Source organism: Melospiza georgiana, chromosome 9 (assembly GCF_028018845.1).
Source record: "Melospiza georgiana isolate bMelGeo1 chromosome 9, bMelGeo1.pri, whole genome shotgun sequence".
Lineage (NCBI taxonomy): Eukaryota > Metazoa > Chordata > Aves > Passeriformes > Passerellidae > Melospiza > Melospiza georgiana.
The window spans coordinates 27,901,347-27,919,881 of NC_080438.1; the positions used below are offsets into that span (position 1 = coordinate 27,901,347).

At 40.8% G+C, this 18,535-nt stretch overlaps 1 protein-coding gene across 12 annotated transcripts in view; it reads right to left on the bottom strand.

Annotated features, from left to right (window-relative positions):
- The window catches only part of DAB1 (DAB adaptor protein 1), a 413,827-nt gene that overhangs the window by 103,574 nt on the left and 291,718 nt on the right, over positions 1–18,535 (bottom strand). For 7 of the 12 annotated variants that reach the window (XM_058030141.1, XM_058030150.1, XM_058030139.1 and 4 more), the window contains one exon: positions 17,757–17,869. The exons of 4 other annotated variants lie outside the window; for them this stretch is intronic. The gene's annotated coding sequence lies outside the window, so the exon portion shown is untranslated. Of the gene's footprint in view, positions 1–3,358; positions 3,429–17,756; positions 17,870–18,535 lie in introns of all 12 variants that reach the window. One more of the 12 variants, XM_058030143.1, reaches the window with a different exon arrangement.

The window sequence follows — 18,535 nt, forward strand, 5'->3', positions numbered from 1 at the left end:
CTTTCAAACCTAATCAGGTCATACTCTCGCAGGCTCATAGATCCTTGAATAAAGTAATAGGTATCTTTGTAAAGGAGCACATAAACATCTGTCAGACACCAGCCATAGTTCAAACTGAATTTGCTACAGAGACAATTCCTCCAAAAGTATGGGTCTTTATGTAAGCCACATTAGTAAACTTCCATGCACTGTCCATATTTCAGCCGTTTATTACCCAGATGAGAATGGCAGTCAATCTGCTCCTCACTGCAACAGCTTTCATTGTCTCCTCCAATCTAGGTCACCGTTGTTAAATACCACAGCCTCCCAACTGTGGGAAGTACTGCAGCATGTGTTTTATCAATGAGATGCTATTTGCTTTGATCACTTCTGCCACATTTCTCTCCCTGCTCTAAAGGCAAAATTTTGTTAGCTGCATTTCCAAAAAACAAAAAAATAAAAATAAAAAAAAATCCATCATCTTACACATATCCATCCACTCTAACAATCTCCTTGTGTGCCTTGCTACTGCTCCAGCTATTGCAGTGTTATGTGCATGCCTCAGCTTTTCCTAAAGAGGATTCTGAGCTCTTCGTTTTAACAAAATACTGACATTTTCCGTGGCCTTATTAAGTGGCTACAGCAGGAACACAATCAGCGCATTCTGGAATTAACCAGCTCTTAATTCCAGGAGAAGTTCTTAAGCCTGTGTTCTCTATTACTCCTACGCCAGCACAAAACCTAAAGCCTTAGCAAAGAAATATTTCTGTAAATTCACTTTGCAGTTAGGATTAACAAAGGTTGGACCCTTTATGCATGGGGAAATTAGTCCCAAGCTCCACTCGCCTCCCCCACACGCCTGTGAAACAACAATTTCTGTCAAATCATTTGTCTTTTCAACCACGCTTCAGTGAGCTCTTGTAGGGGTTATTAGGAGACTTCCCTTGGCCCAAGTTATGAAGGAGGTCAGACAAGATGATCATAATACTTCCCCTCTGGCTTTCAAATACGTGAATTAATTAATTTTCTTTGGGACTTCAAAACTTAAGAAGTTCCCTCCCCTGAAAGCAGTTTCCATCTGCTTATATAAAGAAAAGCAGTCTTAGAAAGGATTTGCAACTAAGCCCTGGCATTCCCTAGGTATTTAACTTCTCCACAGCCACAAAGTGGGATTTGACAAGAGGATGGTACCTCCCAAACACTGGTTTGACAAAACAAAAGCTGTGCTCCCATCCTTAGCTCCTGTTTTTATGCCTCTGGAGTCCTGCAATTAATTTTTTCTCCTCCAAAGCTCCCAACATAATCATGTTGGTGCCTGTGGTTTTACAAGTGTTAAGCAAAGCCCAAACATACTAAAAGGGTAAAGTGTAAGTGAAAATAGAAGTGAAGAGTGCTGTGATCCTGGAAAACTAAAACCAGTTCAAGTGTAAGGGTCTGCAATCCTGGGAGAAAATGTTACTCATCCACTTCCCACCGGCCCTCAAAGCCTAACAGAGAACAGCAGCGGGACCACACACAAACAGAGGATGGAAAACCCATGCTTGCCACCAGTGCACTTTGTACCCTCCAGGGAGAAGGGCCAGGAAATCCTCGGGTGCTGCTCACACTGTTTTGTACTCATCAGCTCATTTCCCCAATGGTCAGGGCTGGCGAACATCAGAGGACTCATCTGTCACAGCAGGCACTGCACTAATTCCAACAGGAACCCAAGGGACTGATCCAAAACCCACTGATACACTGCAGCTAACAGGGCCTGCAAGCAAGGACCAGAAAAGGACAAAGCTGAGGTGAAAGAGAGATTAAGACACTGACAGAGAGGAGAAAATGAGGAGGAAACAAAAGCAAACAGGAGAGCTGCCGGTAACGCTCCATTACAGCAAATTCTGTCAAGTGTTTAACAGGACTGTGCGCTGGAATTCTGGCTGCCCTGCCCAGCCTCTGTTGGATTGTTCGTGGGTCTGTCCCTCCCCTCTGTTTTGCCATTTCCCCCATAAGAGCAGAATGCACTGCTTCCAGTGACAAAGCCAAAGGAGTCTCTTTTATGGCACTCCATGCGAGCGCTGCCTTTTCCTGCCGTTTCTTTAGTGGTATTTCTGCAGCCTGTAAAGGTGAAAGGAGTTTTACTGTTGACATGCACAAACTGAGATACTACACAAACATTTATTCCCCTGCAAACCCTCCCCTGGAACCCAGCACCCTTCATCTCCCACTCACTCCCTAAATTAGACAGCTTTTAAAACTCACAGCTGCCTCCAGATCTCATATTTAGTTTTGTTTGCTCTAAAATCAGCATGTATTTCCCTCCACTCCTGATTTTCTATATATTATGATAAAGGAACAGTTTTATGTCCTTTATGCAGTTTTCTGTACTATGTCTGTAGTGTCTTCCAGAACAACACTGCCAAATAACCCTTTTTAATTCATCCAATATCAGAAAAATACCTAGTACTCCAACCACAGCATTTAATTTCCCTTAGCATTTAAATGCTGTAGTTGACTGTATTCATAAAATACTTCTCTTATCTCCTGAAAACAAGAACCTCTTTTATAAACAAAATCCTACATGTAACTTAGGCTAATAACACATTTTATTAAGGTTATTGTGGTTTAAACTATGCTTCATTTTTCTGTCTCTAGGGCATCTTTCAGGCATGTTACCCAGTTTCTCAGATGGGGTAAACAGCACCACTGAAGCTGATTCACCACTGAAGAGCATCTTGGCAAAAAACTGACCTATAAAACATTTCTAAAGTAAGATTTTTATTAGTATTCCAACGATGGCAGGAATAATTACTGAAATTCCTCCTGGAAATCACTCCATGTCGTGGTGAATACTGCACTCCACTCCACCAATTATTCACCAGAAGTGCTGTGAATTTTCTACTCACAGAAAATGCTGACCGGATTAAAAAGAAGCTTTTCAAAGGAATGAATTGATTTCATCAACATTTTTAATGGCAAATTACTAACATTTCATTTTAATATTCCAGTTTCTATTTTCTATTATACAGGGCAGCACTCATGCAACAAAGGCAAAATAGAAGACACGGACTTGCTTTAAAGGATTTTTGAAATATTGAAGGTATGGCATTTGAATTCAGGAAAAACTATAACTCCTCTGCCCATGGAATGCAGCTCCAGCCCAGAGAGCTGAAAACCAGGAACAAACCCAGTGTGCTGGGGTACAGATACAGCACTCATCATTCCTTTAAATGCACTTTCTCACTCAAAACTCCACTCAGAGTGCTTTTGTAAGCTTTAGCAGGGTATCACATCAAAAAGGAGCAGGTTTAAAAACTCCACATCATTCCTCTGGTACCACATAGCAGATAACAGAGGAAATCATTCAGATAGGACTAGAGATTGCTCAGTGAATTACCTAATGCTTTTCCCACAGGAATTGTTCTACTCCAAGACTTCACTGCTCCCAGATTCCCACACTGCTGACCCTGGAGCAGAAAAGAGAAGGAATTTCTGATCATGCTGTGCAAGAACAAACCAGAAACCAAAGCCACAACCACTCCAAGCACAGGCACAGCCTGGCTGTGACCCGAGCCCCAGCAGCAGAAACTGCCTCACCTCCACTCAAGTCAATAAAGTCACACCAGCACAAAATCAATGGCCTTGCATTTGACTCATATTGGCTAATTCCAATGATTTTAATGGAGCTGGAGTTACACCAATTTCATGCTGGTGTGTCTGCATTAGTGTCAGAGAAGTTATGCCAGCATGACTGATGCAAACAAGAGCAGACAAACCAACCCCTCCATGGCTAAAATTCAGTGTCATTAACTCCAAAGCCACGAGAAAATGCAGATCTGTACGTTACCCAAGCAGGGCCTTTGGAATTTATTTTTGCAAAGCAGAAGAACAGCTCTTTTGTGATCCTCTCAGCACCAAAGAAACAGGGACTAAGAAGGCAAAGAGGACAAAGTACACAGTTGGGAACGCAGTATTCTGTAATTAGAGCTGTTAAATGATTACTAAAGTGCAGTGGTGCAATCATCACACTGGAGGAAAGGGAGAAGTGTGCAGTCAGGAGCATCACCAGGGAGAAGGTAAAAGCAATGTCAGACACCACGTTTCATATTGGAATGCAAATTCCTCACAATCAGAATCTGTGTCTTCTAATTGGAAGAAAAGGTTATGGAATTAAGTATCTCACATCCTGGACAGCTCAGCGTGTTTTGAAGTGGCAAGTTGCAGGAATCTTGTTCAGCTCCTGTCCTTCACAGAAATATCTTGATTCAGCTCTGTTTCTTGTTCCATTTCAGGATCATTTTCTTAGTATTTCAAGTGAGACTGAACTGAAACTCACCTTCTCATTCCTTTTAAATAAAATAACAGCACTATAACTTAAGGTATACTTTGAAATCTGAAGTAAAGTTTGGAGTGATGTCTTACACTGACCTTCTTAAAGGATGTGAATTTTGCACCAACTGTTCCAGGTTCCTTTGAGATTTGTCCAGCCACAAGAGTTGATCTGTACATTGTGCCCTTCCATTCTCTGAAGCTTCCTGATACCACAGCAAAGCAAAGCAAACCCTCCAAAGGCCAACAATAACAAAAAGCCCCTTTGCCAGCATCTTTGTTCACTGTTATTTTTCAACACTCAGCCCTTGTTCCCTTGACTGTTAAGTATTGGGAGAACTGATCAAAGGAATTCACCTAGCTGGAAATGGACTTTTGCTTTATGACACCAAACTCAACCACCTGACTCCTACCAAAGTTCATTGTCTAGCACAGCAAAGGGAAAAAGCAAGAAGCTTCAGGGACTGTATGAATTCACACAATCGGGCAATAATCACTTTTACATTTGTGTTCACAACTGACAAATATCAGTATTTTGAACTGCCAAGTGAGCTAAGTGTGGCTTTCCAGCACCTGAAGGGAACCCACAAGGAAGACTTTTCACAAGGACATTTAGTGACTGGACAAGGGGGAACAGCTTCAAACTGACAGAGAGTAGGTTTAGAGCAGAGATTAGGAAGAAATTCTCTCCTGAGGGGGTGGTGAGGCCCTGGCTCAGGTTCCCAGAGAAGGGGTGGCTGCTCCATCCCTGGAATTGTCCCAGACCAGGCTGGACAGGGCTTGGAGCAGCCTGGGACAGTGAGAGGTGTCCCTGCCCATGGCAGAGGGGTTAAAACTCAATGAGCTTTAACATCCCTTCCAAACCAGGGCATTCTGTGATTCTCTGATGAGTTTTAGCTGCAGAATTACTTTTGACCATTCTAATTGAATAGTTCAGTCTTCAAACCACTCCTGAATGCAATCCCTCAGGACTGCTGGGATGAAGAGCAGGTAGGCTCCTGCATGATACCAAACAGAAGTATTTGAGGACAGCTGCTAGATTTTCCTGGAGAAATTTCAAATAAATACTTTTCTTGGAATCACTTATCTATTCTCATCTCATTTTTATCTGATTAGGTTACACACCACTCCACAAATGCCTCTGCTTTCTATCACTAGGAGTATTAACCATTGTTAAAGAAAGGAAGCATCTTCCCTAAAAAGTTTCCAGGCATTTTGTGGTTGGAGATAAGCTCAGCAGCATTTCTGAATAATAACAGACAGTGCTCTTCCCACAACTGGAAAATATACTAAAAGCAAAAGCAAAGCCACACAAGTGTCTAACCCTTTGAACTGTGTGGGCCAGGTGTTGTGTTTGCTGTATCACAATTCCATGCAGAGAGACATCCATACAGGGTCCCCACTGTGGCATAACCAGGTGGAAATGAGCACCTCACACCCTAACAGGATGAAAGCCCAGCTGATCAGGTTAGGGACTGCAAAAGGAATCACTTCCAGGAAAAGGAGCCACCAAACCACTGCCAGGCTAACATACCAGGGAAAAATAAAAAAAAAAAGGATTTGATTGTTCAGATGGGGAACTCTTAAGCAGTTAAATGAGTACAAGGATCTGCATGAGTGGTAGCACATCAGAAAATAATGCTTATTTTCGAAATATTTTAAAAAATCACCAAGCAGCATGCGGTGAGGAACCATTCACCTTCCACTGTCATGCTACAGTTTATTCTCTCTTGGAAGCAATTACAGGACAAATGCCAAGCTACAGAAGGTATTTTTCCAGCAGCAGCATCTGGCTTCTTGGCAGACTCCTCAGGCAATTTTGTTGGAAGCTTCAGAGACGCTGTTGGGTCAGTCCTGGTTATATTGCTTCAGAACTGTCTGGCAGATTCCTCTTCCTAGATGTCATAATCCTTCTGATTTACCTTGAAGGAATTAGCACACTTTTATCCATTTCAAGAACAGTTGACCTGCAAGGCATTTCGGGGCTGCCTACAGAGACACAGTAAAAGTCACTGGTGTAAATCTGTGTGCCTTTGAACCAGCAGAATTTCAGCACCCCGTGCCTGATGTATCATCAAGGAAACAAGGAAGCCATGCAAACATTCTGTGTGTGTGTGTTTTACAGTAAATCGAGTGCATTCTTTATGATTAAAGGAAAAAAACACAAGATGCGTGAAAGATTAACTAGCTAAAAAAAATAAAAAATAAAAGAGGTAGGAATCTGCTCCTTCCAGCTCTTTCATAAAGGGCAGGAGGGAAGACAAGAGATGTCCTCTGATCCCCCCATAGCCATCCCTTCCCCCTCACCAGCCCCAGCTAAGATCTGCATTATTCTGCAGCTGTGATCATGATTAATCCCCATCCAGAAGGATGAAAGACAGGATGCTGGTTCTGCCCGCCCTCTCTGCCTACCAACAAAATCAAGTCCACAACAGAAAGGCTTTCTGTCAGTTTGGGGCTGTCCTCTGGAATTCACACAGAGAAAAGGGACAGGATGCTGTACAAAGTGAATTTATAGTCCATAACACAGGTGGGACCTTCCTACTCATAAAGACTTTTGTGCAATCATTTACATGAAATATACTATATTTTAAAAATGCAGATGTGCTCATTAATACTGCTTGTTTTTCTAAGGGATTCCCAGATGTGGTTGGATGATTTTTTTTTTCTTTCAGAGAGGTTTCAGAAGCTCCAGCAAAACCCTGTACCAGGTTATTTTCTAGCAAAAAGAGTCCTAAATGCCCAAAGGTAAATACTAAAGGAGCAAGTAATGTACTCTATAATTTAATAAAGGGCTACAGATCTTGGATTTTCAGTAACAGGAGTATTCACTGAGCAGCCTAAGAGCAGACTGACAGCACTAAGGAAGATACACATATCCAGGTCAAACAAAAAGCCAAACAGAGCTCTGTCATCAGCCCAGTGCAAACAAATCCAACGAGACACAGACCTCAGACTTGGCTAATGTGAATTGACTAATAGAATTCCATTTTAGGCGGCAGGGAAAAACATGTTCTGATTGTAAGCCAGCACTGCTCACAAGTTCTTAGTGTGGGTATCAGTAGGGCCAGGTGAACCATGAACAAATCTGAATTCTATCCATATCAAAGATTTGTCCTGTCCAGAAATTACCTTCCCAGATTTAAACCAAGCATTCACTCTCATTACTGCCTACAGCTTTTGGACATCCCTATTCATTAATTAAAATTTCTGCAGAATCACAGTACTCATCGACAAGGCAGCCTTTAAAACGTTGTGCTGTGGCACACACTGAAAAAATCAATTATTTAGGCTCCAGTACATGAACAGAAGTTACTGGCACAGTAGAAACCAAGCCATATTTTAGGGGAGTTGTAGCACAGATTCCCTTGTTTACCAGCTGGTTCCTCTGAAGTGCTGAGCAGTCTCCATGATCAGGTGAACATTTGGATACACAGTAAAAACTGAATTTCCAGCGATGCCCCAGATTTCACTGACTACACAAAAGAGATGAAAGCTGCACACAGAGGCAAACAGAAGGTTTCCTGGATGCAGCAAAGATCTAAAATATTTTTATGAATTGCCTTTGATTCTACAGTCCCAACAAGGCCTGTAAACTGAGAGAGTGAACAGGAATAACCATCAAATGGGGACACTTCAGTACAGCCAAGAAAATCAATTAAAAATAGAAGTAAAATGTTGCTCTGCCTTGTACACTGCTCTCCTGAAACACCTGGCACACTTAAAGCAATGTACATTACATTCAAGGCTAATATAGGCTGATGTGAATAAAGCCCTTGCTGTAATGAGAAACAGTTGTTTTGCCAGGAGAGTTTAAAGCCAAAAGGTGAAGAATTCCAAATCCAATTAAAACGAGAGGGAATTCAGGAATGCAGAATTTAATTACTCCACTTGGAAGGAGGCCAGACCATGGGTTAAGCACCCATGGCCTTGTGAAAGGGCCAGGGGAACTCAAAGGAATTCCAGCGGTCAGGCCCCCAGCTCCTTTCTCCTTTGGGCAGGGCACCCTTGGCAGCCCCAGGGAAGAACCAGCTCCTGAATTCCAGCATTTCCAGCAGTTCCTGCCTCCCTAAGCCCTTGCCCAGCTTGTGATACCAGGCAGGCTCTCAGTGCCTGGTGGGGCTGCAGATGATGCCCAACTAAAGCCATTCAGATAAATGCACGTTCAATGAAGTTATTGCCTATGCAACACTTGAACATTTTGGTTTGGGCTTTTTTTCAGATCAACAGACTAAATGGCAGGCAGTAATAATATTAATTTTGGAAGAAGCGTGATGTTTGTGTTACCCGCTCAAGTTAATTAATGAAAATAATGACAGAGTTACAAAATCAGGGATGATTAAGAACTTGAAGACCATCCGACCCATTCCTGTGCCAAGGAGGATTTGTTCTTAGCAGCACATTAATTCTGTTCTGCAGCAAACCTTCCCAAATCACAGGAGTCCCATCAGAGGTGTTTACACTTTCAGGCTGATTCAGAGGAAGAAGTAAAACCCGGGAAGAGAAATCCCAGCAACTCCCCATCATTATTGGGAGTTAACCGCTCAGAGATTATCTGGAGCAATTACTCTCATCCCTTCCTGCACACACATTCCAAATGCCTGTAATCCTCACTCTCTCAGTGCTAAAGCAATCCATCCCCTTCAGGTAAGATCTAATGGTAAAATCACATTCCACTGGGTTTATATCCCACACTATCACAGTCTCCATTATTAAATGCTGCTTATTAGTTTGTACTTACAAAGTCAGGGAGGTGTGATTTTATTGCTTGCAAATCATCCTTACGTGAGCCTTACGCTGTACTTACACTTCACTCTGCTCTTCCAGATAAGCTTTGTGCTTTCTGCATATTTAAACAGTAACTCTAATTATCCCTACTTGATTGCCCTCCTCTTGCAAAGCCTTTCCACAGGATCATCTGCAATGAATTCTTCATCCTATTTAGATTTTAAGCAGCCTAAGATACATTATATTATTTAATTTTAATAAGAGCATAGATATGTTTCTTTTAAAAAAAAAATATGCATAATGGGTTTCTTCCTCAGATATATTTTTATCAAAACCAGAACAAGAATAGCAGAATAATGATTCATATTACACTGGGCATAGTAACATGACAAAAGAGTGCCTCGCAATAAAGTCAATTAAAAATTAAAAAACAAAAATCAACCAACCAACAAGAGACTGACACGGTATCACATTGACAAAGAAAAGTTCACTTAATTTTCTAAAAAGATTGCCTCTTTTGCAAATAATGCTTAGAAGAATTTTCTAGATTTATTTTAAATCACAGTTGTGAAAACACTTTATACTTGGAACTCACAGGTACACAGAAGCTACAGGCACCCACACAGGAGCTGAAATTAAAGGTACTTAGTCCCTTAGCTCAGGTAGTCCAACCAAGGAAATGCACATTACAGCAGCCCAAAACATGCCAATAAAATCTGAGTTAAACCTAATACTTTTGACAAGAAATATATCAGTCTTTCTGACTATTTTAAGAGAGATTTGGTTACTGATGATGTTTGGTTTAATTACAGGGATGTCTGGTAACCACAATGTGTTAAAGATGAGTGAGATATTTCCCTTTATGAGTTTTGGGTTTAGCTCCTTGTACCTTTCCCAGAGCAAAGTGCCAGGGCTGGCATCTTGCACGACACGCACAGCAGCAATGGCACACAGAGCTCAGCCTCCAGCACCTTGTCCTGCTGCCCCAAGGCATGAGATCATCATCCCTCCTCCTCCTCCTCCTCCTCCTGCTGCTGCCCTGCTCAGCAAGCAATGACCACAGACAGTGGCTGCCTTCAGCTCACAGCCCTGACCTTGATCCTCCAGCAGGGACTGTCTGTGCCTGAAGGTGTCACGAGAAAAGAGAAGTTACTGCACACACAACTTTTCATTCCACCTGGACAATGATAAATTCAGCCTCTCTACAGATGTGCTTGGCTCTGGAACAGTCATTTACTTCTTTTTTTTTTGTGTGTGAGTATTCCATGCAGGCAGCAGCACAGGTGTACAACAACCACACGGCAGCACCTGCCAGAATTCAGCTCCAAAGCTGCGTTCCCTCAGCACCTACTCCTGCAAAAGTGACATCAGCAATATGGGATTTGGGTCTGGCAGCAGGGATTCACTTTCAAACACGACTTGGGAAAAACAGGGTAGGGAAGGAAAGCTGGATGTTCAATTCTAACTGTGACTTTCAGGTCTCTGTGTCAAAGGGGTGTCAGAAAGAGCTTGGAAAGACAAAACACAGCCCCGAGCTGGGAATGCTCAGAGCATTCACTACTTCATTAAATACTACATTACTGAGCACTGTTTTATTAAATAAAACAAACCAACCACACAGAGACTTCATGGTGCATCTTTAAACCAAAGATTTCCTTTGGGAAATAATCCTAATTCCATGCAGAGAGACATCCATACAGGATCCCCACTGTGATGTAACCTCTGTGATGACAACCTCACATCCTAGGCAAGATAAAAGCCCAGCTGATCAAAGTTAGGGTCTCTGCAAAAGGAATCACTTCCAGAAAAAGGAACCACCAAACCACTGCCAGGCTAACATATCAGGGAAAAGGAAAAAAAAAAAAAAGGCTTTCATTATTCAGATGGGGAACTCTTAGGCAGTTAAATGAGTACAAGGATCTGCATGAGTGGTAAGACATCAGAAAATAATGGGAAATGTGACATTCAACAAGAAAAAAAGTCTTCCTCTCATCTCCTCTGGTCCTTCCCATGAATTACATCCCACTGGAGATGTGACACCACCTCTGGAACACAACAAATACCAGGCTCAGCCCTGAGCCAGCTGATTTCAGGTGCATTCCCCATAAGGAGGCCCAGCTCAAGGGCTTGTTCTGTCCAAGATGATGACAGAGAGGTTGAAGATAAAGTTACACTGATAACTGATGTTGAACACCTCAAGGCAAATACTTCATATTGTAATAGCCATTAAAATATTGGCTTTTTTCACCAAACAGGCATTCTTATCAGGACTGAAGTCAGGAAGGACAATCAGGTTATCAGCAATCACAGGTGAGGAAACTCAGCCTTCAGCAGCACAGTAACCTTCCAGCACTCTATTCAATAAAATTCAGAATATTACTGGAAGAATAATTCTGCCTGAAGCTGAGTAAATAAGTCCCTGATTTTTTATATGAAGTAATTTGATTCTATTTTTAACCATTAAAGAACATTTGGATTAACAGATTGAAAAAAATTCATTCACAGCTTTAAATATACATATATATGACTGTTACAAACTCTCTCCCCTGCTGCCCATAAAACTAACAAAATCAAGGCAGAAATTACATTTACATAGGCCTGAAAATATTTTAAAATCATCATTAACATGTGCGTGATTTCATATTATTTTACTTATGGGCCCAAAGTTGTATCCTGAATGCCATTTCTATAGAAATTGAATGCCAAATATTACCAAGTTGCAATTTTATTGTCTATGTAAAAATACCCTGGCAGCATTCAGGCAAATTAAATTTAAAATTAAACTTCAAGCCTTTGCATGCCACCATAATATTTCAGGCAACAATTTCAAGAAAGGGAAAGCAGAAAACAGACTGTGCATACACTATAGTTCTAAATAGATTTCTCATGTCAAATGGCACAGTTTTTCCTTTTTTTCCATTAAAGAGTTATTTCAAATCTTCTGCTGAATACATTTACATGCCTAATGAAACCTCCTCAGTGATTTTTCTTGAATTACTCTATATGCTTTAACACTGCATACACTAATAGTGTACACATACATACAAATGCACATACATAAATGCATGCACTCATGCACACAATATTCATGCAAAAAAAATTAATGGAATTTTTTGACTGGATGCTACCCCCTGTAAATATGTTAAATGTGAACAGTGCTCATGGCTGGGCTCATTAACTAAAAATGCTGCTGTTGTCTGCACAATTCATGTTGCTCATGTGAGAAGGGATGACATGTAAAATGCTAATTTACAGACTCAGTTCTTTTCAATTTACCATCAGGGCTCTCTCTCCATGAGGAAAATCAGGGGTCACTCACAATTCTCAGGGAATAACTTGGGCTAAGACCTCACTCAGCATCTGGAGATAAAACTCTGCAGGGAGTCTTCTCCAAGAAAAAGTGGAGAGAAAAGAAAAAAGGAATGTTCTGAATGAGCTCCAAACACATTTTCTGACATGTTCTCGTGGAAAAATAATATCCCAAAAGCCGCAGTCTGCTGACTGGCAAACATCCCATCTTCCAAGGGAAGAGTCATTACATTTTAGATTAGCAGCTGATGTTGTAGGTAACTCTTCTCACCACTTCAGCTGTTCATCATCTATTTCTGCTCCAGTCTTTTTCCTAAACTCCCTGGCTCTTGAGCACCTGCAGTCAGCTCACATCCCATCTGGAAGTCACTCTGAACACACAGAACCAAGCATGGAACTTCACCTTATCCACAAGCTGGGACCCCATGTCCCCATCACAGGTCGATGCAGCATTTGATGAACAGATACAATTAAGAGATGACCTTCAAATCCCCATTATTCCCCCAACCCAGAACAGCAGCAGTACCACCATTCCCTGAAACATTCCAAGATTTCACTCCACCACAGCTGCACCAGCTGCCTCCTCCACAAATCCTTTGACACCCAACTACTCCAGAGGCCACAAATGCTAACTTGCTGCTTAACAATTAACAAATACTTCAATAATTGATGTATTTACAATTCCTGAGCAGCTTCATCAGTGGTTTTGTCTCCCTTTCCTGGATGCCCCCCTGTGCTGTATTTAACTTCCACAGGGTCTCACCACCTCCCTGCCCCTTGGTGTACAATCCATTTTGGTTTCAAAGACCTCTTCTCTACAGGGCAAGTTTTCAGCAGGACTTCAACGCCTTTAAATTCTTTCCTGTAACCTCTGTGTTAGTTTATCAGAGCAGTCATTAAGGCTGAGCACTCTGAGGCTGACGGGTTTATCTAGGCTAGCCCAACTCCAGCTAATTGCATTCAATTTGACATTCGCCAAGCACTGACAGTCCTCATTCAAGCCGAGTGTGAAAGTTTTTAAATTAGCTTTCACAGTTTGATTCACAGACAGCAAATGCAAAATGGCACAGGACTAATTTTTTTTTTCCTCCAACAACACAGTGTAACAAAATAGCCCAAAGGCTATTTTACTTCATTTGCTTTAACTATTAGGGAAGATTCACAGCACAATGTTCCAACAGAGACAAAAGCTCCAGAGGACTTTCAAAGCTCAGTATTGCCCCCATTAATTAAAGTACCATACGTTTGTACAGCCTTTCCACTTTGTCACTGGATGTTAAAATGAAGTCTAGGCCATTTCAGACAAGCCACAGCCATTACTGCTTAAAACATGAACATAACAATACATTCTTTTCAATTTTATTACAGATCACAGTTTTAATACCTAATAAAGTATGGCACTGGACTTAAAATGGGCAATAGGGAAACCCATATTTTCTTGGGGAAGTAAAATCCTGACTTCCCATGTAATCTGACGATGTGCCTTTTGATCAGTCTGCCTTCATTTGGCAGACACAAGTTATAAAGAAAACCAGAATACTGAATTACCTATTGCAAAAGTGATTTGGTCACTCCCACCTAAGAGTGGCAGAGCAAGATGGAAATTCAGCTTTCTTGGCACTCTTTATTATTGGGTGTGTTTGAGCAGCTCCATCCACAAACTGAAAGATTCATGATAGGCACACCATCATAAAATACTCTAGACTCAGTATTTAGGAGAAAAATATTTCTCCAGTCTCAGAGGAAAACTAAAATCTCCACTAATAGTTTAGTTTATCTCACCAAAGTACATATCACATTATTCTACCTAACGTCCAAAACTCATAAACAATCTTTAATTCAAGTTAGTTCTAGTACTCTAATAACTAATAATTCCAATATAATCCAATAACTGTACCAACTGCAACTCACATTACAGATGGGGAACTACCTTAAGATATGGAAATTATTTATAGTGAAATTTAAAAGCAAACATTTGCATGCACAGATAGATTCCAGCTTCATCTTCCACGTTCCAGGTATTTACAGCCAAGGATACATAGATCACATCTGACAAACTGTAAAGTCAAAGGCCCATCTGTAAATGCCAAAATGTTAGTCATTGTGGTAGATGGAGTTTAGGTACCTCTTGCCAGGATTCAGAGTAGTAATCTCAAATATCAACCCAGTTTGATGAGTATTTTCTATTAAGAAGTTACTTACTTGAATCATAGTGATTGCATATATAGTAAATAGTATATTTATTATATTTATGATGAATATAATATGGCAAATATTATATTTCTTATTTCCTTCTTAGTAAATAAGAAGCCTTTTTTTCGTAAGCAAAGGGTATGAGGAAATGTAAAAATATTACAAAACAATCCAGTCTGTCTGTTCAGGAAATTTTACACCTAAACCTAGGAAAACTGGAATTCTATTGTGTGAATAGAACAAAGTCAGAGCCCAAAGCAGGCAGGGCAGGCTGTGCAAAGGGAGCCCTGACAGTGCAGGGCAGGCTTGGACAGCGGGCTGGGAAGCTGAGCTGGCACACGAGCACCACCCCTGCTGCCTGCATTAAAGGGCATTTGGGTACAGCTACAAAGGGCAGAAATGCAGCTCTCCATGGTAATAGAGAGCAATTTAGATATGCTTTTAGAGTCACTTCATGAAACCTTTCCTGATGTAATGAAATGAAAAATTAAATTCACTGAATTAAACAGATGACAAAATCTAAGTTAACACTGACAAAACACAGAACTGAAAAATATAATGTTTTTAAAAATAAAACTACATTTCTCGTGCCTTTAGACCATTAGATCTTGTGTATAACTACAGACAATATAAATCCTTCCATGATAATGAAGCTTTACACGCTTTAAAATAAAACACAGCCCATCATAAATGGAACTTTTTCGATGGCAAGTACAACTCAAATGCTCCCTGAATTAACCTCCAAAACTTATCAAGCTTCATCAACTCAGAGGGCACATAACCACAGGTTTTTGGAGAGCTAAACTTGTCAGAAACTGAGACATAAAAAGAGACAATCCAATTGTCACTGGAAGCAATTAATACATTCCTCAGGTCACTTCATGCCAGGTGCTAACAGATCTCAGAACACACTGACACGACACTCCAATGTTTGCCAATATTTCTGCTTAAGAAACTTTGAATTCTACCCAACTGTAAAAATGCCACAGTACAACTGATCAGTGCTGATCAAGGAAGTCTCACAGAATATTCTCATTAAAAAATAAACAAAGTGAGATTGGGAAAAATTCTGATTTTGGCAGAAGTGAATTTTCAATGGATTACTGGCAATTCCAGAGCAGGGACAGAGCATTCTCAAGCATCTCCTAAATAAAGTTTTTCCCTCCAGCACAGACACTGGCATTAGCTGGAGGCAAAGACATTAAATTTCAGCATGATCTTGGCTATTCTTTGAAAAGATTTTAGTGGATAAAAACAATTCCTGATAATAAAGACTAAGGGCTAAAGCAACTTGTATGAAAGCCATTACAAAGTGCACTAAAGGCAGCAAGCACAATACACTGTGCATTTCCTGGTACACCTCATCTGTTTTGACAGTTTTATACTTATTATACTAATTTTATATTTGGATCCTTAAGCTCTTCAGACATTTTGGTTTTTCTTTCCTCTGGGCACAGTAAGACAGGGACCTGATAGGCACCAGCAGAGACCTTCTTCTGACAAGTTTTTCTGCAGAAAAAGAAATGGATATGTGCATTCAGATCCATCTTCAGACAGCCAAAATGGCTTCTAGAATTTTTACTTTATAGTAAGTGAACTTAAACTGCAATCCACAGATATAATACTGTCTTGAGTTCCACAACCACTCTCCCAAATAATTATAGTAATTATAATTTCCCTCAGATAATAAGGGAAAAAATCTAGAACCATCAAGTGTGTTTAACAGAGAAAACACTGTTGAAGATGAGGAAGATCAAGGTATGAGGAGATGCTATAGACCAGCTGTTCCCAGAGTGCCTGAAATTAACAGCTGGCAGACAATTGTTGGGGCTTCCCACACAACATGTCAACCTAAAACATTGCCACGTACAAGCTTATAGTGCTAATGACAAACAAAACATCTCCTTTTAAAGGCATTTTGTTTGTTTCAAAATAACATGACACTGACACTTAGGATTTTTTTCCCCTGCTGAACTCCTGCTCTGAAAAAAGTACAGCTCACCTCCTTTCTGAGGCTGTTTTTCTCCATTTCCAACGGGAAAGCTCAGTTTTGGCCTCACTGGGACACAGTTCCTTGAAATAATGGAGCTTACTGCTGGGGATGGGCAGTAATTTATCTTCTTGCCTTTGGCAGGAGTAGATTTCACTAAAGTCTATCAGGGGCTGTTTTTAGCCTGAAATTGCCTAAAAATGCTTCACTAAATCAGTTTATTAACAAACAATATGCTTTACATTTAACTGTCCCAGTGACAAATAAAGTCATTGCTCAAGTGGCAAACACTCAAAATGAACAAACATGCTGAGTTTCAGAAATGTTTGGTTTTCTTAGAAGGTAGTATCAAGCTACTTCTGTTTTCTCACTAAGTTCAGTGCCTTTTTATTTTGATGGCTCTGAAAGAATCACCAGGCAGAAACCCTTCAGCTCTGCTTTGAGTTACTCCTACTCCCAAGACAACCAGCACAAAACTAGCACAAATCCAAGAAGTGCAATTTCCATAGGATGTCACACTTGCATGAGTAGCTGTTAATGCCAGCTGCAGCAGCCAGAATATGAATTTTCCCACTGCTAAAATTTTGGAAAGCAAAACATAAAAGTGAAGGCAGCTTTATCATTACCTGCCTGTTCTCATTTCAGGAAGCTGGTTCCCCTTACCTTCTTTAAGTATCTACTAACAATTTTTTTCATTGCAGTTCATCTTGAAAATTAATCATCATAAATTTAAAACCGTTTTCTTGCACATCTGTCAGGTTGGGAGTGCTATTTCATTTATTACAAGACCACATGACGCATCAGAGCTCAGTATTTGAACATGACATATTTTCACTTTGTTGTGATACCACATTCGAAAATTGTTCCTATCAATCTTTCACTGGAGCCAAAACTTAACTGTCTTGTTCACTGAAACATTAAATGCCAAGTCACACAGATGAATAAAAGCATTTGCAAGATGCAAACATTTGCAAAAGTTTCCTGTTGAAGGGGTCTGGAGAAGAGAATCCACCAAAGTGAGCGGAGCCTAGTCAGTATCAAAATAATGATCATTTGTAATCAGCTTGGCCATCAGATCTCATTAATCATCTAAGTTTCATTACTCATCTAAGGCTGAACTTTGAGTAGAATTTTGGAAGTGTTTACAGCCCCTGATTTCCAAACAGTTGTGCACCTGCCAGGCTCAGCTCACGCACTGCTCCACAGCCGAGGAGCCAAACCCCAAACAAACAGGCCAGGTACTTACAGTCCCCATAATGCATCATTTTCCCTCTAAACAGTGGCAGCAAACAGGCACCTCCAACACTGCACTACTTTCTTCTCTCATTCATGCCGATGTCACACCCAGGTTCTTTGGCTCTGAAAGAGAAGCATTTCCCAGGTTCTGAGGACAGAGGTACCCTGGCCAATCCATCACGCTTTGTGTGCTAATGATAGACTCATGCAGACGAGGCAGCAGGAGCAGTCAGAGGCAGCAGGCATGAAAAGGAGTGAATCAACTGTCAGGGGTTGTGATCTGAAGGACTGCAAGGCTGTGATTAGAATTTTCAATCAGGACTTCCACAATCCATCACGCTACAAGGGAAAGGGAGGGGGACACACGTATTTCTTCATCAGCCCTTCCTGCTATGGGCAAAGCGAGTTCTGAGGCATTAAAAAAAGGGAATCTGAAAGTCTTATGCTCATAAGCAGGTGCTCTTCAGGGAGTGGAGAGTAAAGGATTTTCTGCAACTGCACAGCTACTATTTTTTGTCTGCACACTCAAGATTATGTGCAGCACAGCCTTTGAGATTATGAGAATAAAACACAGCGCTTCCTCTCTCTCCTCTTACAGGTGCACTCACAGCTACGTGAGCAAAAAGTAACCCTGGAAACCTTTGTGTGTTGTCTTTGGGGATGTGAAAAGGAATAAAAACCTCCAGGAATCCTTCATCAGAATTTGCTAACACACTTGGTGAAACTTTAGAAAACAAAAAAAGCAGAGCTCTTCCTCTTTACAAGGAAAGGATTCTCATAAACTGTACA